Genomic DNA, 20,478 nt, shown 5'->3' with positions numbered 1-20,478 from the left:
GCGTACAATGAAACATTTGAAAATGAACAGTAACTTTCTTTTTTGAGCAGGACTTGAAATCAATTGGAGGGCAGAATTTTTGTATTAATAAGTGTCAATGAAGACTTACTGCTGTAAAACAAAACAAAATGTATATATTTTAAATTATCACCAGTACTGGAATATCAAACACTGTTAAAATGCAGCCTTTATTGCTCTTTAAATTTGCCTAAATAAAAAAACAAATTCCATCCCAAAGATATTCAAGGATTAACTAGAGTTTTCCTGTAAGAAATAGTTTTGTGGGTTTATCTGAAATTATGATGGTTAAAATGCAGGACCTTTATGACCTGCTCAATGGCAGGTTTACATTGAAACTGTTATAAATTATTACAGAGGTGAAGCCAATCTAAACAGTCCAACATAAATATATCTGCAGACATACTGGCTACTACATATTCTAAACACTGTCTGTATATGAATAAACAGAGCTTTCTAAATCATTTAAGAAAATGTATTTATTCATAAAATCAATAATATTTATTTTTGTGTTTGACAAAAAAGGTCTATTATACCTAACTTATTGGAGCTTGAAATTTTTTTTATGGATTCTTATGTGGTTTTCCTGCATCTGATAATGGCTGAGAATTTTAATTTTTAATTATGTGAATGTTTCTAATAGTTTTTGTATTTGACTAATCCTTATCTGTTTAAATTGTTATTTTATTAAATTTCACAAGTTAAATATTTAAGTAAATACACTGTACAGAGCTACATTTATTCAGTGCTCTGTCAGCCAAAACTTTTATCAGACTGCAAAACAGACATAGGTAATATTGGGAAACAAACCCATATTTGTGTGTTTCTACTTTCATAACAGCAATAAAAATACATATTTCAGTTAATGCTATTATAATAAGCAGCATTTGTGGCAGGAAAGGAAATGTGAGATGTTAACACATGACCAGACTTAGGGTATTCCATTTATATGCATGAAACCATACAGGAAAAATTGCAGACTCAAATAAAGTTATGTATAATGACACCGTTTGTGTTGCTTCCTAATTTCATACAATATTTAAAATATTATATCACATTAAAATTCCTCCTGCTAGCTTCCCAAGAAGACTCCCAAAGTGCTTTGCTAGAGGCAAACTCTGCACTGAATTAAAGAAAAAAAACCAACATGTAATTACGTATAGAAAATAGAATCTTGGAAAACTATAAAACAATAGGAAATGGGAAGAGAAATAACAGTCCTAAGATCTGCTGCACTTTGCCTTGCAATTTGTTTTAGAGGAACCTGGCAGAAATACAAAGGCAGCTGTGAAATAATCTAATGCCAATTCCTTCCCATTTACAAACTGAACTAAATCCAGAAGTGTGAGTTTTAATGTGGTCTTTGCAACCCCTCTTGATTTTTTTTTAATTTTTGTTGTCTTTGTTTACTATACAAATAATACCCTGTATCCAATAATCACGGCTGTGACATTTCTATACCACTTTACTATTTATCTCCAGAATGTCCTTTAAGAAAATTCCATCCTTGTGCCTGCTGTACTATAAACAAATAAGATGAAACAAAAAGAAAATAAAACCTTTTCATTCTGAAAATAACACAACCATGAATTTCAATCCTTCATGTCCCATATATTTCCAAGTTCTCAGCTATGCTCATCTGCTTTACCATGATGTGCTTATAAGAACTGTACATTGTCAGAGTGCTAACAGGAACTGGAAGCTCTATTCTTGCAGCTTTCTAATATTGCCTTTGGTTGTTCCCATTGGGAAACTCCCCATCAATGCTGTTGAATGTTTGTGGAAAAAAGAGTTTGATTCGATCTCAAAAGAGTAACTAGGGAGTTTTCAGCATTCTGCTGGATAGCCAGGAAAGGTCTGCGGAAGGTAATAGCTCTTTTGGGTAAAAGCTGCAATCCCTGAAGAACTGCTGGATAAAGTAGGATGGGGTCAGATTTCCTTTGGTGAAGCAGAGCAGTCACAGGTAAGCTGTAGGACTGAGAGAGAAGTGTTTAAACAGGAAAGGATCCCTCCCGTCCAGCCCCATGCTGCAGGGTCTGGATCCTGCTCTGAACATCCTCCCTGTAGAAATCTCGTGTTTCCACCCAGGTCCCTCAGCCGGGGTGGTCGGTCTGGGAGAACCCCAAAACACAGACACAGAGTTGGCACCACCGCTTCCCAAGCTTCCTGCTCCACCTGGAACTGCCGCACGCAGCCCTTGAACCTGATAAAATGATTAAATAAAACTGTGAATGTAGTGGATCCTTGCCAGCCCGCAATCTCTGGAAGAAGCATCAGCAAGGCAGGACACGGCTGTTTCACACGTTCTGGCTCCAGACAAAACCTGTGCGAGGGGAAGCGGCACTTCAGGAGGGCACGGCCCCGCTTTGGGCAGGTGTGACAAGCGGGGTGCGAGCCGTGAGCCGAGCTCCTTCCCTCGCTACTGTAACGCGGCTGCTCCAGGGAGCCGCCCCCAGACAGCACTGGCCGTGGGTTAACCACAATAAACCACTGCCCGCGCTCCCGCCGCCCGCGCTCACCGCTCCACCCCACCGACGGCAAAAGGGGAAATACAGACTCGGTTTAATAACAGCTAAGAAAAGAGCAAAGAAAGTGAAAGACGAAAAATAAAAGATAAAGATAATAAGTAGTCGCTCGCACTGAAGACCTTAAATTTAAATATAAAATGCATGATGGGTATTTAATTTTTTTAAAAAGTAATCAATATTGATAGAAATAAAAAGAAAGCGATGTTAAGGGAATTGTATTTTTTAGTAAATACTCTCCAATTGATTAGTGAGTTTATTTTGCGGATGCAAAATATAAAAATGTCACCACAAAGGAGGAATAAATTGTTTTATGAAAGAAAAATAACAAGAAAAGCAAACAAAAAAAGCAAAATAAAATTCGAAGGAATAAATAATCTTTTGTCTACAAAAAAGTGGTAAACAAATAAAGAAAATTTAAGGAAAAATAAAACTCTGGCTTTATCTGCTTTCTAAGGTTTTAGAAAGAGTACATTTCAAACAGTGTTGGTTCTTAAATTGCCTGTGATGTTAATTTTGGGGATTAGCTTCCTGCTCATAGGCCACAGATACTCTGAGTGTGTTCTCCATTCCCTGGCAAAAGCTGTGGTGTTCCCACAGCTGGACAACTGTAATTTTATCATATTTCCAAGAACAGATTATGTGTGTAATATAACCAGCTGCTGTTGGTGTTGAATTATGCAAATTATAAGATAGGCAGGAAATAATATGTGCTGTAAGTGATAAAAAAGGGTTTTGTTCAGATTTCTGTAGCTGCTGTGCTGGTTGGTACGTTTTTGCCTTCTGCTATCCTTTAAAATCAGATCAGAGATCAGCCATCAGCTACAGAAATATGTTAGCAAACTTCAAACGTGTCCACAGCTACAGTGGCAGGAGTAGGATCTCAACAAGCCCTCCTTCTCACTGATTGAAATTATTCATTTTCTCTGAGCAAATGTTGCATAATTTAAGTGTTCTCTGATAGGAAAAAAAATCTGAAAAAAAAAAAAAGTCTGAATGTGAGCCAAGTGAAGACTGGCAGGGAAGTGTCTGACACTGTAAATGCTCATTTGTCATCTCAGGGGAGTGTTAACTCCAGCACCTGGTTACAGCAATTTAAATGTCATCAAGGTTGTTCTGTCATAGCTGGTTTAAGGCTAATTGAAATCAATTGTTAAACGTTTTGCACCAGAAATTTCTCAAAATACAGATTTTTCTGTAAGGTTTAGTTGCCACGGGATTTTGGTTAAATGTTTTCGTAAAATAAAACACTTCCAACTTTTGCTTGCTGTATAATTTTTTCTCTTTTGTTCTGCCTTTCTTTTCACTATTTCTGTCAAATTCTCTGCAATGACTAAAGTGGCTGGATTTTTTAAATCATCCCTACAGAGACCAATATTGTATCACTGCACATCATAGAGTTTTTCTTGTTTTACAAACATGCAAAGAAGAGAAATCTTTTCTTTTTGGGTTTTTTTTGGTTTTTTTTTGTTTGTTTGTTTGTTTGTTTGTTTTAAAATGGGTCCAGAAATTAAATCACACATTAGTGGTTAAAAAAAAAAAAAAAGAAAAGAAAAAAAAAAGACCCTAAAGTACTGGTAACAATAACATATTTTTTTGTAAAAAAACCAGGTAATATCACTGTTAATACAGCCATAAGACCAGTTGAAGGCGAAAAGAATAATATTTCTTATACCTGGAATGAGTCTATTTCAATACATCAAAACTATGTTTCAGTTACCTAATTAACAGTTAACCAACAGTGGTGTTGAATACACTTCCTTTTTTCCTCCACACAGATTACATGATAATATAATAAATACTCCACACAAATAAAAATTAGATTATATTAAAAAAACTCTGCCAGTTCCAGCAATGAGAAGACCTCCTTCCCCTAACTCTTGAACAGGTTATTTCAAAGTGCCCTAAGTTTACATTTCCAAAGAAAAGGCAAGCAATAACCCAGGAAACCATCAGTTTTAGCTCATGTGATACATTTCTATATCAGATGGTACTTACAGGTGATGTTTGTGTGACTTCAGACTAGACTGCCTGATTGCAGCTTTACTGCACCATGATGGCCTTGAAAACAGAATAAAATTTGGCCATCCAAGAATTATTGAGTCCAGGCTGCATTTATTCTTTGTTGGGAGGAGAAACCAAGTAGGTGGTCTCAGCAACAAGGGATAGATCTCTGCTTTCCTTGGCTAGAGAATTTGGCAATTTGAAGTCTACAATATCTAATTTGCTTTATGGAAAAACTAAGTTTTAGCTCTTCTGGAATGAGTGAGATTATACTGGCTGTGGGCTTTCTCATTTTATGGGGTTTTTTCTGTAACCAGGAGCAACAGACATCACTGCACCTGCTGTACATGTGCACATTCCCATCAAGGGCCAATAATATCTTATATTCCTTACAATCTATAGACCTCATTTCCAGCTTGACTTTTCCAAACCACAACTTCCGTTTACTTAATTTGTTGTCCAAAGCCATGCAGTTAAAAGTATAAAGGAAAGAGGGAAGACAACAACCAATTTACACTTCTAAAAGAGTTCCTGAGATAATAGTCTTATGTAAAATGAAGCATGGAGATTTCACCCTTTGTTTTCTATATAATATTTTAACTTTCAGTCTATACTTGGCAAAAGAACTGAATTTGAAAACAAACAAACAAACAAACAAACAATCCTCTATTTTTTTTTCCTTTTCAGAATGACCTGAAAATCAGAAGAATTAATCTTCATAAGCTATTCAGTTAAAGATAAGTTCTAAAAATTATGTAATATGAATGGTTGAAAGGTTTGTCTAACTGAGCTAACAAAATCCCCTTGGGTCACTGTATTTATCTGACTAAGTCTGGTTTTACAAAGATTCTCCCTTACCCAAGTTGGTCAAAAGGTTGTGTCAGATTTCTAACATAAAATGTGTATACTCTGTTTTTCAGGGAAGTAAATATGATATCATCAGGCAATTTCCAAATAAATCATTTGTCTAACTCACTATTAATCTGTACCAATAAGTTAATGACAAAAAAGTTATGCTGGAACTATCAGGATACACCATCACCTTTATTTTAACGTAAAAGGGATTGCCAAAAATTTCTACATATATTTCTATAAAATCAATATTGTTATTTTGTGAAGAGAGCAAAGAAACTAGAGAAGGTAAAAATAATAAAGAGGTAGAAGTTGTTTAGAAATCTCATCAGTAATCAAACTGTATGACACTTGGAAAGTAATCTCTAAACCACAAGCATGAATATTTGCAGACAGTGCCATGAAGGCAGATGCTGATGTGGAAAATACTACATTTTTCCATAATTAGGTATCTGAGGACTATAATTATCATCCAAAGGAGTGGTCTGGTTCTGAGAATCAAATGACACCCAGCTATGCAAACACATCTAGCATTTCTAATTAATTAATTTAAAAATATATTCGAAAACAAGTCTATTCACGTGTATATGTGCATGCATAAACACACAGAGGTTGGCACTGAATTAAAGGTGAAACAGACTTTTCCAAATAAAAATACATAAAAACAAACTTTTCAGTTAAAATGCAGATTAATATGCTAATTTTTTTTTTTAAATTATATAAAAAACTGTCAGAAAGGAGAAATCACTAGAGGGTATGCTAACATCAGTTAGTAATAATATAGCATGGAAAACATCAAAAGAAGGTACAGCTTGGAAGAGGCAAAATAAAATGGCCATGGGGGGCATGGCTGTGGACTCTTCACTCTACTTCTCTAGCATGTCAGGGCAGATGGTTAGGGTCCAGTTTTAGGTTTCAAACTTCCAGCAAGAGGGTTTGGCTTCTAATGTGCATGTACATGGAGCAGACTGTAAAGGAATCTGATTTCAGCTCTACCTATTGATACCTGACTACTGCCTCTTTTTTGTTATCATGTTGGATCACAGCACTTTTCACACAGTACCTGGCAATATCCTTGCCCTCAGTACCTTCTCAAATAGTGGCAAGGCCAAACAAGCATAAGACATGCTCATGCTCACGCTCAAGCATGCAGAGTCCCACTTACTTCAGATGCTTCGTTTCTTAAAAAAATCCATGTGTACTCAAACGCTTTGCTCCCCTGTGAGAAAGAATTAAACCTCATCAAAGAGTGAAGTGTAAAATGGACAAGTTTTAAGAAAGACACCTGCTACACGCAATGCCAAATGCTCTGTGTTATACAGGAATTTTAGTGAACATATTGAGAGGAATAAAATATAATGGGAGCCGTGTAGCCAAAGAAATTACCATTCTTCCAACATACAATTTATTCATTTCAAGATGTCTAAATCTTCCATCACTGAAGCAGCCAAGATGCATTTATCATAACCCAGCCATATTTTCATTGTTTCCTTTTAATAATCAAATAAAAAAAATCAAATAAAGACCTGTGGAAAATCACAATTTTGAAAAAAAAAGAAATCAATATTTGTAATCCAAGGATGTTTCTTTCCTATGAAGCAAGTATTCTCAGAATGCATGTATATACATTTCTTTCAAGATTTGTAGGATGTGAGGAACAGTCCAACTCAGTCCTGTCATAGTAAATTGTTCTGTTGATAGTCTTTATTACAGGAAGCCACATTCAATGCCTGGGATCTGTAGGAAGAGTTGAAGCAACTATAACAAGCTTACTTCAGTGCTTTAAGTAAATGCTGATGCTTAATTAATTAGGTTTTGTATTATCTCTTTGAAGGAACAGGTGATATTTGATAGAACATTGTTTACTCCTGTCTATACACTATAAAATTATATATATTTATGTACATATTACATATATGCTTGTATATCATCCTTATACTATATATGACAGATGATAGATGATAGATAGATAGATAGATAGATAAATAGATAGATAGATAGATAGATAGATAGATAGATAGATAGATAGATAGATAGATAGATAGATAGATAGATAGAAAGTTATTGATATCTTTTTAGTCTTTGATATCTTTTTAGTCTTGATATTCTAGTGCTGCTTTCATAGACCTGCAATGAAAACAGATCTGCTATAGATCTGCTGGAGAATTTAATTCACAACATCTGGGAAATTTTTGAAACTTACCCAGCAGTTCTTATTGATGAGGCCAGATCTTTAATTTAGTGGAGGTACTGAAAGAAAGGAAAGTAAATTGGCTTACATTTGCCCCTCTAAAAGTTTGTACAGGACCCAGTTTATATCAGGTTGTAAAGAGTTCTGGAATGAGTTCCTCTCATTTTCCTATAATACTGCAGCTCTACTCTTTCAGGACTTCAATGTGGACAGGAGAGAACAGAGAAAATCAGACTATGATCACCAAAAGATCACTGTAGAGGAGAAATGCATTTTCCTTCTATTAGAGTTCTACTCATATGTAATTATGGCATAGTACAAGAAATAGGGATGGAATTATGTAGAAACCAGTCATGCAGGGGAGACTGAGGATTACCTGACATCCAACCCCACGCTGAAATTTCTGATGTACCTCTTCCTTAGAGACCACACTGTATGCTACCTTCAGTATCAGTTCAACCAGAATTTTAAAAAGGCCACCTCTGGCCCATTTTCATCACCACAGCAGTACTAAAATGGCATTTTGATCAGGTCCACCATTTTAGGCACTTTGCTGAGTTCATGTGCAATTACTCCTGAGATTAATTTTAACATGTTCTGTAGGTGCATTGGGGAAATTGGTATCAATATCTACTATTGCAAAGTCCATTGTAGAATTGTTCTGACGTTTTAGCCAAATTATTGTACTAGCATAATAAAAGTTCCATTTTATTCCAAAATCAAGGTTATTCAGACACATTAAAACAATAATTTAGAGCAGGAAGGTAATTGGCTTTAATAATGGGGTTTGAGATTTTATACGCATCTATAAGTAAACAATGCAGTTTCCCCAGACAGACCTGAGAATGAATGGCAGTCTTCAAAGATAATTCTTTCACTTAATGTTGCATTTATGGCTCTTTTTCAAAAAATATTTTTTCTACTAAATCTGAAAAGTTTTTTGATGGTCAAAATATGTGCGTACTTGGAGCAGAAACAATTGTTAGGTTTATACTGGTTAAAAGTCTGACCAATATCCCAAAGTGGCATTCTGAGAAATATGCAAATGATTTTTCAAGTTATTTTAGAAATAATGGTATTTGACTGAGGAATGTATATTAACTACAATCTACAGTGTAGTTACAGTGAGAATTTCACTTTGGATGATGGATGATAAGAATAAAGTGCTCCTCAAATGAATTGAGCTTTATATATAAGCCCACAAGCTATGCAAGACAGCTTATTTCACATAAAATTCCTACATAATGCATGGTTTCATCTAACATCAATCCCAATCCAGTTGGATTCTAGATTATCAAATCAGATTTTTCGGCTGGAAAAATACAGTGGTAATATTTTTAAATATTGTCTTCAGTTCAGGGTCTTGGAGCTTAAACATATGATAGGGTTCACAGAGATAAAGTGGGAGATGGAGCTTCTTTCTTGGAACTTCAGTTTGGTATTTCTGCAGAATACTTGATATTTTTTTAAATTCTTGTTTGCATCAGAATGGGCAAATGCTGTTCACAAAGTGAGTATTGATATTTATGAAACAGGAAACACCTAAAAAGAGTTATCATCCAGAGAGAAAACCTGAATATGGTGGTGTCAAAGTTAAAGTTTTCAATTCAGGTCTCAAAACACCCCTAAGTGAGGGATATTTTCGCCCCAAAAAAAGTTTCAAATTTTCAAAATTCTTCTTCTATGAATTTTATAATTTAAATTAATGTTGTAGTGAAGCTACTGCAAAATCTGAAAAGCATACAAAGAATAAAACATATAGAAACATTGAAAGAAGTTTTAAGTATTTTTGAATGACATGCTTGATTCAAGTTTCTTCATCAGATGAACATGACTTGCTCTCCTAAGCTCCGCTGTAATATAAGTGATAAAAATACTAATATCAGAAAAGATATTGTTCTTTTTCTGTGGATTCTATGAATCCATGTCTATTCTTCCACTGAATTCTGTTTATTCTTCCACTGAAACCTTATCTATGACTATATCAATCAAAACATATGTCTTCACTTTGAAAGATTTTTCGTGCTTTGCCCTGTATGATTTTTCACAGCTTTTGTTAAGTTTTCCAGCAAATATTTTCACACTATCTCCTTTGGCATGCTATATTTTTCATAAGTATAAATACAGCCATTGAAGTACTCTTTCACTATATGAAGCCTGAAAGAACTTGGCAACGTTTTGATTTTCATGCACTGAAGCTGCTCTGGTGCTAACCAGCATTGTCTCACTGTTGCCTTGCACATCTTCCTTCCTGCACCAGTCTTTCGGCTTGGACAGTGTTAGCAGAATGGACAGTGATTAATGAATTGTCACATTCAAGTGATATAGTACTGACCCACCATTCACAGGTATTAGTAAAATATAATATATTAATGCTAACAATAATCTGAGGACTTCTAACTCCAGCCATTAGAATTCATTTTATTGGATTTTGCCAGAACGTTCTACTCTTTTTATGATTATTCTATGTTATTAGTTTCCCAAACTAGGTTTTAAAGTGCAGTACAAATTATTTGTAGTGTTTTTTAAAAGAGAAAACTATTTAAAAAATAACACGAGGGAACTTTAGTTCTTACAAGCTTCTTATACATTGCAAGCTTATAAAGAACAAATATGTATGCATTCATATTCAATAATTCTAAGGTACATTTTTGCTTTGCTGATCATTTTTTTATCCCTTAACAACAGAAATACACGCTTTTTTGTGAGAAAAAATGCCAGCAATGGCTGCTTTCATGGATCAATCTTTCTCTAGTACTGTGTTAGAAGGAGCAAGTAGACAAAAAAATAAGCATGATAGATTGGAAGAGCAACCAGAGACTATTTCTTGTCCTTCTTAAAGCATGAAATTCTTAAAATTCAAATTGTGGCAACTCAAAATGAGTCTTGGATTCCCCAAAATACCACTTAGGATCATGTGAATACCTGTGGTCTTTTGTTGGTTTGTCAGCTTTGTAGTCAGCCAGAAAAATGGCTGGCAGGGGAAGGGGAAGTGCAAGCAGGGACATTCACTTGGGATAAACCCCAAGCAAAATACTGCTTTAAAAATTTCAATAAAATTTTGCCTTGTTTGAGTCAAGAGAGAATCTTATCTACATTTCCTCCTCAGTTTCTGAAGGAGAGTATTGGGGGCCCTCCCTGTGTCCCACTCCAGGTTTGGCTGTGACCATGGCTGTGACCTCAGGAGAGAAGAGCCAGTCTTGCCCCATTCCCTTGCTGGAACTGTGGGACAAGGCTTGCTTGGCTCCTGGCATCACCAAAAAATAAACAGCATTTACAATTCCTTCTGTTCAGAGGTGGAAACACTAAAGTTTTAGACTTTTCTAAGAATTTCTTTTCAGCTATCCACTGAACCACCTTGCTGACATAAATGTGTCGACAAAAATGTTTTCTGGGCTAGTATCAGTTTAAACAAGTCCTTCTCCCGATGTCCATTTGTGTTTCCTGCCTCATTTGAGACAGCATAACTATTTGCATGGTGACACAGCAAAAATAATTGAAACACTGAACTCCAAAATAAAATTCTCCCAAGACAATAACATAGTCAGAAGGGTCACATTGAGCCTTTACATCAGCCCAAGCAACGGGGTGATGTGGGAACTCAGCCACTTCCTCTGGCAGTGAAATCCTTTTGTTTTTTATTATTTTTTATAACAAGGTCATTTCTAAACATGGGGTATTCATTTAGATCCAGAAATAAGAACTTTCACCTTTTGATTTGAGGCATGTTTTTTGAAACCTTGGCCATAATACAAATTCAGTGAATAATTTAGAGTAATGCCAAACCACTAATTTTCTAGAACGATTTAACTAAACAATAGACTGAAGAGTATTTCTTGTAAGATACTTTATATTTTAATTAATTCTCTGTGTGGGAGAGTGCTTAATATATTCATTTCTTATATCTCTTAGCAGCTATGTGTTGTCTTAAAAAACAAACTGTGGCATAGAATTTCAAAAGCAAAGGCTGCAGTTGGAATTTCTATGTAGTGGTTCTGAGTTGTTGAGTATAATTTTAAAAGGATTAGTTATACAAAAATATTTTGTTAAAGGGGACCATTATACAGAAATAGATTACCTGTGAAGGAGCCCCAGGAAGACAGCTACCAGGCTTGCTGCTCAACTGGGGAGCTTTATACCTTGGCTGTGAGGGATGGAAGAGCTCGAGTCATCCATGCATGTTCACAGAAGAGTTTTTTTAGTAATAGTGGTTGCCTTTCTAAACAACACATCTGGACCTAGGGATGAATGATGTTTGTCACTGCAGGAATAGACCTTAAACAGTTGTTTTCTCCCTGTTCAGTTTAGAAGATTGGCCTAATTGAGCATTCAAATGTACATTTCCTTCTGCCATGAGGCCTGAGGGCTGGGATCTAGTGGGGTTTGCTCAATGTATCAGCAGACAGTGACATTTTTTTTATTAAGACAAACATAAGGAACTTGTCTGCAATTTATGACCACATAATGGAAGTTGTGAATGACTCTCTTGCCTCTTAGTAAATGGAATATGTGGCACAAATATAGCTTTCATTTCTCCCATCTCTACAGTGTTTACTTACAGTTGAGTGAGAACAGGAAAAAGTCATTCAGAACTTAGTTTTCATTATTTTTATGTTTCTGTTTGTTTGAGGTTTTTTAATTTATTCCTTTTATTTTAAAACAGTATTTCTATTTAACTGCATTTTGCAAGAGAATAGAGAATGTCCTTAAAGAAAAAGTGTTAGCTTGTTTCTCTGTGGGTACCATCTTATAGAACAGATATTTCTGAGTTTCTGTAGCAGACAGGGCACTCAAACTGAAAGAGCTGCAGGGAAGTGATATGGTGGCATAATATTGGAAGGATACTCTTTTTGCTGCTTTCCTGTATCAGTGGATTGCATGCAGTGTTGTAAGGCAGAAATAGAATCCATGCACATTGCATTGCCTCCTCCTTGGCCTTTTCACACCTCTATTTAGCTCATTTTCTCTTTGCTAGGTGCTACTGTCCATCAATTCCCATGCTCTCTTTGTCCAACACCTTCCCTTACTTTCATTATTTCCTGCATTGCAAAAATCAGGCAAGGTGTCACCACAGAAACAGTTCCCCCATCATACTGGCTGAAAATGCAGTGTGAAGTTTCAAGGAAGTTAAGAAAAGAGGAAAATCAGAAGGAAAAAAAAAAAAAAAGAGTAAGAAGAGATAGTTGGACTAAGCAGAACACTGAATGGGGCAGAAACTGTGGGGCAACTTCTGTTTTTTGGAGTTTTGGGGTTTTTTTCCAAATTAAATGCAGAATGGCAGTTGAAAAACTGGAACAAACCACACAGAATAACAGAAATTCCTTTTCAAGAAATCCACAACTGTATAATTTGATTGCCAGAAAATATCACTGAGGGCATTGGCTTACCAAGGTTAAAATATACGAATAATAAGAATATTAAATTATAGTGTTCAACTGGAAACAAGAACAAACATCCATTGAAACATCCACAGAAATTTCCTGAAGAAAATAATAGAAGTGTTTTCTCTCCACAATTTTCTACTTTTCTGAAAAAAATTTAAAACCTCTAAACTGAAAAGATTAACAAACACTTTCAGAATATTTTTAGTGTTAGTATTATTATTATTATTTTAACAGAGGTTCCATTATAGAAAACACATTCCATCTGAAGAATACCAGGTTTCCCATTGTAAAGCAGGAGTCAGGCACTGTGTGACAGCAGGACACCCTGCTCTGCAGCAGCTGAACACCATCAGCAGTGAGACCATGAGGGCCACTAAGCCACTCCAGCACCGTGCAGTTCCCATGCTCTGGATAGAGAAAGTTTCCTGTGATTTAAATTCGCTCTGACTTCTATGCACAACGTCCAATATATTGCACATATTTTTCCAACATACAAGTTTTGCTTTACAATCAAGCAAATTTTAACTCTCTACCTAAATATCTGTCTTGTGTTACCCTTTACATGAACAGATGTTCACTTCCACCAGGTATGTACATAAATGAAATTGAGAAAACCCTATACAGATGTACCCCATACCCTGTGCATTTATGGAATGTTGTAACTGTTTCCTCCATTGCTCCTCCATTCCTTTATATACTTCCTAATCAGTGCATAAGAATAGGATTTTTTCTCAGTTTGGTGACCAAAACTCATTTCACACACAATTTTACTATCAAATTATTTAAAGCAATAATTTGACAGAAAAATTTAGGGGTTTTTTTTCTGTAAAAATGTAAATTTATAAGGTTTTGCAGCTGAGCTTACTATGCTCATGAGGGTTGGAACATAATTTTATACAAGAGAAAAAAATCTAAGGTTTGGGGAGAGCAATATTTTCCATATTATTGGGTACAGTGGGACTAGCAAAATCAGGAAATTCATGTTTTATGAGTTTAAACAAAAATCAAAGTTACATAGTGATGCTAAACATCGCTCTCTGTTTACTGGCATACTTCAAGTAAAAGGGTCTAAAATGTTTAACTATAACTTTGAACTTTGTGTTTCTTTAAACTGTTATAAACTAAGCACCTGATTCGGGGAGAGTAACTGGTTACAACTTTGTCCGAGCCTCTTTAATTTGTTTTTCCTGAAGACTTTTTATAGTCAAGAGCTTTATATACTGAAGGAAAAAAATCTGTGTCGTATATATTTACTGTTTTTTCTGCAAACTAAAATCTAGTTCCGTGAACTAGGGGATCAATTTATTAATTTCAAGGTTCTTTGCTGTATGAAAAAAGCGGATATTTAAGCTTTCAAATTACTACCTAAATGACTTAGTTTTCTCTTACGTAATTGTTAAAGGATTTTTCAAGTGGGAGCATGATTCAAAGCTTCTACTGTTGTCAAAGGAATCTTCCTTACTGTTGAAGTCTCAAGCCCTAATATCTCAGATTCCTTAGAAAAATCTTTCATCTGCTCTGACATATACTTTTACTCCAGAAGAAATGTACATTTTCCTGAATAAGTTTGCTTAGATGAATTGCAGTTCAGAATGCACGGGAGATATAACTTGTCCTTTTTTGGTGGCCATCAGTTCTGGCACAATTGATTAATAGCAAATATTTAATAATTCACAATGTATCTTAGCAGAGTACAGAAATTCTAGCTTTGACTAGTAGTGGCTTGACAGAACATAAGAAATTGAAAAGCTGCTTCTTGTTTAATTGAAATATAGTTCTGATTTTATATATTACTAATATTATTTTATATTAATATAGTTTTTTATATTTCTACTAATTTGAGCTGTCCATGTGTAGCTGGTATACTCTTTTCTTACATGCACTCTTGATGAAAACTTTGGGAAAACATCCTTACGTGAACTACGAGAGTTAATATATGCTTTTTCATTTATTTGCTTATACTTTCTTTGACATTTACCTTTGGATCTCAAGAAATCTCTATGAAATTAAAACCAACCACTTTAATAAGTAAATTAATGATTCAAAAGCCACAAACAGTACTGGCAGAATTTTAGCAAATATTTTTTTGTCACTTAAAACAGTAAAGGAAGAGAATATTTTTTTTTGGTTACAAGGAAAAATAAAAGTGATGTATAGAAGCATCTTAAAACATTAAAATAATGCAAAGTTTCTGGAGAAAAAATCCATTGCAAACTGACAATCAACTGCACTAAAATTACCCGGCACAGGTTTCTCTGGTGAGTTTAGACTAAATATACTAGGGAACAAATTAGAGCTAAAAACACATAAAGTATACATAGTCTTGTATTTCTTTAAGTCCTTTAGTACAGCTGGTCTCAAGATGATCTAACCTAACCATTTAGAAACAAAATACTGTGACACTTAGACATAAATGGAAAAACAGCACAATCCTTTTGGGGCTGGGAAGCAACCACAGACTTCATATGAACATCCTCATTAAACAGGCCCAGTGTGGTTATCAACCTCAGCTCCAGAGCAAAACTGCAGAGATGAAGGATACATGTTCTCCCAATTTTATTGATCAGTTATTAAATATGCATAAATGAAGCCTTGTGAAAAGCCATTAAGATAAAAGTTTTAATTTGCTCAGCCAGTATTTCTCTAGTTGCTTAACTTGAACTTTTTTATTATGACATACCACATGCTAGAGGGCACAAGAGACCGTTTTGATTGTGAAGTTAAAGGAACCTATTAGAAATATGAAATCATTATTTCTGGAGTATTTGAGACTTTTTTTATTTTCCTGTGGACAGCTGTTGGCCATAGAACTGAGGGAAATTTAATTCAGGAAAATATCCTAAGTAATGGAGCCAGAGAGGCTAAATCAGAGTGGTAAATATTGCTAAGCCATCATTACTTGCTAAATAGATATTAGTCATCTTTATTTTTTTACTGCACGCTGAAAGTTCTAAGGAGTCATTGCGTGTGATACCTTCTTAAACAAAACAAAAAATCTATCCTCTAAAAAAGAGAAGTCTGCCAAGGTAGCCTTGAGGGTCTAGTTTAAACCCCTGAAGTAAAGAATTCCACATTTCAAGGATTTAAGTGGAAATAAAATAAAATCCAGGCTCAGATTTTCCTCCAGGACTACACTGGTGGAGAAAAAGAGAAGTACAGAGTGGGAAGGGCTCATTGTAGAGAACAGAAAAATATTTATAAACAGAGTGTAAAAAAACCAATTAAAAATCTAAGCACCCAGTCATAAATGATTCATGACTGAAGACTTTCTGCACCTTATAGAATTTATATCTGTTTATTATTTAGTCCAGGGCATGGCTGGCTGTCTGTGCACATCTTGCTACATGTGGTATAGTCTACCAATCATACTTTAGAGTTTTTTTTCCAGAAAGAGGAAGCTTAGTCTTGTTTGGAATATTTGTCTTTAGAAAAGCGCAATTTTATTAAAATTGCCCAAATAAAAATAGAAGACTCCTGGTAATCAACCTTAAATAGGCAATAAAACTAAAAACACTATAAAAGAAAAACTAACTGGTGTCCCTATATTTCATTAGTTTTTGTCTTTTCTATTTATAGTCTGAGAGAGAAACCTATCAGACTCAAAAACAATGAGTGTTATTTGGTAAGAAACAAGTTGACCATCGGTGAACAGTGGAGCAAGAAGTCTAAGAAAGATGTTTGCCATCAAAAGGGGTCTCAGACTGCAACTCTAGGAGAAAAAAATCTCTCCTGTTACCAAGATAGTGACTTCTAGCAGATGGCAAAACGCACATTGAGTTCAGATACGTATTTACCTTTGATTATAGCGCAGTACATGTCTCTTTCCACTTAATTATGGCAGCCAAGGGGGTAAATCACCAAAGCCACAGAGCAGAACAAAGGCACAGTGGCAAAGATGAGCCTCAAGTGCATAGTACACTCAAATATATCAGTCAAAAATGGTAACCGGGTAGATCTGTTTATTTTAAGTCCATTTCAAATGAGAATGAGGGATTGCTTATTAGGAGGCCAAACTGAAGGTGCAAGGGATTCAGAAAGTCTGAGTAAGCACCAATTCAAGCTGAGATGTAAGGAATCAATCCCGTGTCTTAAAAGGATTATTCAGGTTAAATAAAAAAAAAGATGTACAAAGCACAATTCCTGTTGTAATTTTGAAAGTTATCAACCAGCCCTCAGTTTCGAAAAAATCCAGATGATATATACCATGTGCTGCAGACTAAGAAATGAGTTCTCAGGAAAGACCAGGAGCAAAAATTGTTGGAATTTATATGTAAGCACATGAGCTAGAGTATAATGAGTAGGTAAAGAAAAAAGTTTTCTTTAATAGATATGCATATAAATAAGAAGTAGAAAATTTATGGATTTACATGTAATGATGAGTTTTATAATCTATTAATGTTTCAGATCCATTTCAGAGTATATATATATCTATTAAAGAAATACTTGTTAGCAGTGCACTAGTATGGTATTCTCTGTGTGGAGCTGAATGATTCTAATAAATCTGCAAGCCTTTAAAAACTGTGATTTAGATTTACCCTGTGCAGCATTTTTTGAATACAAGTTTGTTTTATCTTAAAAAAAGCACATTTCTAAATACATACCCCCACGTGGATTATTGTACCTGGTCAGGAAGTGCTCAAAAAAAGAGCACTGTAATGTCCTTGATGGCTCCGACTGACATCTCTGCCACCTGAGCTTAGGACAAGCAGAGTTACCCCACTTAGATGAGAATCCAGGCTGCAAGCTCATAACCAATCTGACATATTGTGGAAATCCAGTAACACAGAAACAATGTGGTGTAATGACCTATTTACTTAGAGTTCATTATTCAGCTGCCAGACCTCCCTGCACTGTCTTGATAGAGCTCCAGATGGAATGTGTATCCCAGCCAAGAGGCAAACTGAGCTGTGACTTCAGCTGTTAACAGGACGTTTTCGTTTGTGAAGGAATTGTTTTTCTCTGTCATTAAAAGGCAGCTAAACAAAGAGGCTGTGATTCTGTAAGTGGTGATGTAATTTGGTGCGAGAAGTACTTCTGACTTAGTGACTTTCCTGATTATAATGACATGCTGAATTGTTACCTCATCATCTTTTGTCTTTAACCAACCAAATTTAAAAACAAAACAACAAAAACAAAACAAAACAAAACAAAAACTGCAAAAGTTTTGAAAGGCTCTCACTTCTTGTGTTTAGCAACATATTCAAAAAAAGAAAGCTACCACCATAAAATTCCCTTAGTTCATGCCAGGAACAAAGATGAAAACTTGTGTCAGAACCAATCTCAGAGAAATTACTTTATTGTAAAGAAATTAGTTCACTGTGCTTTGATATATTTTAAGCATGGAAGGGCTACTTATAGAACCCATGGCCTGAAATCATTGTATCAAATAATACCCTGGACAAGTTCAAGCTCTATCTTCTTTCTGGGAAGAGCACCCTGAAGCTACAATTGCTAGAGTCACCTCTAGGCAGCGGGAAATGCACATTTCAAATTTTATCAGATGACAAAGAAGACAGCTGGGATGACACAACACTCAAATTAAAAACCAAGTGAACAATCAAGAGTTCTACAGCACCATTTAAGAGAATCATTTAAAAAATTACAATCCCTGAAAGACAGGAGCAGAACGAACCAACAGAGAGAGCAGAACAAAGTGAGATTTCTTCAAAGTGAGATCTCTTCATTCTTGTATGAATGTTGCACTACAAACACAAATATTTTTTGCAATACTCTGAGGAAACACAGGTGGATAGCTTAATGGGACTGTTTCTTCAGAGTATCTATTTCCTGACTGTATCTGAAAAGACTCTCTCTCCCACTTCTTTCTCTTGCAGCACATTTGTAAACAAAAACTTAGGATTCCCTTCTGGTAATATTCTTCAAGTAGGCCATCTACAGTGCACCATGGTGAACCGGTATTTCCTAATCCAAAAGATGTAAACACCAAACCAGTTGAAGAACTACTTACAGTAAATACCATCCAATGGAAAAAAAAAAAAAGAAAGAAAGGGGGGGTGGAAAGAAAAAAAAAGGTTATTAACCAGCTCATTTAAGCTGGGAAATAAAAGACAGACTTTAAATGTCAGTGAAGGATCTGGACGAGTGTTAAATCACAGACAGCATTTGCAGTAAAAATTTCTCTTTTTTAAGATGTTTGACCAACTCAGAAGTGGGACTTTTATGGTTACTTAGCATATAGGGGACTGGATGCTTGATGTCCAAGTCAGCCTTCTGTTTTGTAAGTCTATGTTGTGCTTAACATTCTTTTTCTCAGCCTTGAAATTGTTTTCCTCTTAAAGATGGAAATATTCAGCAGGACTCTCATAACATTTATAATGAGCTGTTATGTATCAAAAGGTCTGGAAATCCTAAACAGACCCAAACATGAAATGTAACTTGAAATAAAATGCAGCTCAAGTTTATTAGCCAACATGTTAAATTACTCATTTGAAGTAGCGTATGATTCTCAACTAAGTAAAGTTTGGGCATTTCTCTTTTAAAGGTCAGAAGAAGGTTATACGGTCTCTTCAAAGAGACCTTTATTAAAATGGTTGGATTGACATTGACAATAACCATGCACTCCAAGTATTTGTATTCTTTATTTATCTGTTTATGCTTTTTTCCCTACTGGTGCCTTTAACATTCTCTCAGCATATTAAACCCATTAAAAGTACATATTTTAAACAAAACACATCAAAAGGATCTTAAAAAAGACATGCCTCTTAAAAAAATCTCCTAAAATACATTGGACATAGTAAAAAGTGTGAAAGAAAATTATATGATGCCAGGAAAAATATTTTATTTCCCTGGGAAACTGAAATCTTCAATTACCTGTTGCTTATGTTGCTGAAGCACTGAACAGTATTCTCAATTTTAATTATTATAAATAACATTATTATGCATTTCCATTGGTCTTATCTTTCCAGGGTTCTAATGGCACTGATTATGTTTATGGCAAATTTTCAGGTGACTTCAGTCAAGGACCAGTATAAAAACCAATGGTCACTGGCACATCCTTCATTTGCACATGAACATCTGGAAGATTGTAATGCTCTAATGTCAGTGTGACATGAAAGTGTGCACTGCATATCTAATAACCATGTTCAGGAGTCTGGAATCGTATTTTGGAATGTGTGGGGGAGTGGAGTGGGGTGGGGTGTGGGGGGTGTATTTTTGCAGTGGGTGAGGAATCACTTACCTGTCACAATGCTCAGTACAAATTAAACCGGCTGCATTAAAATCATGACATTTCAGCCAGGTCCTTCATCTTTAATAATACTTTTTCACAAGTTGATAATAGTGTAACTTCAGGGGAGAATTAGTTCAAGCAATGTATAAGCAGAGTAAGAAACACACAAGAAGAGTTTCTTAAGTAAAGCCCAAGTGGGATATTAGCCTGGACTTCAGAGCCACAAATGGGAACACATACCAAATAGAATATGAAATCATATTTGAATATCATGTTTAAAAGTCCCAGACTGGACTGTCTTTCAGTTACCAAGTC

This window comes from Catharus ustulatus, chromosome 5 (genome assembly GCF_009819885.2).
Source record: "Catharus ustulatus isolate bCatUst1 chromosome 5, bCatUst1.pri.v2, whole genome shotgun sequence".
NCBI lineage: Eukaryota > Metazoa > Chordata > Aves > Passeriformes > Turdidae > Catharus > Catharus ustulatus.
This window is presented reverse-complemented; position numbering follows the sequence as displayed.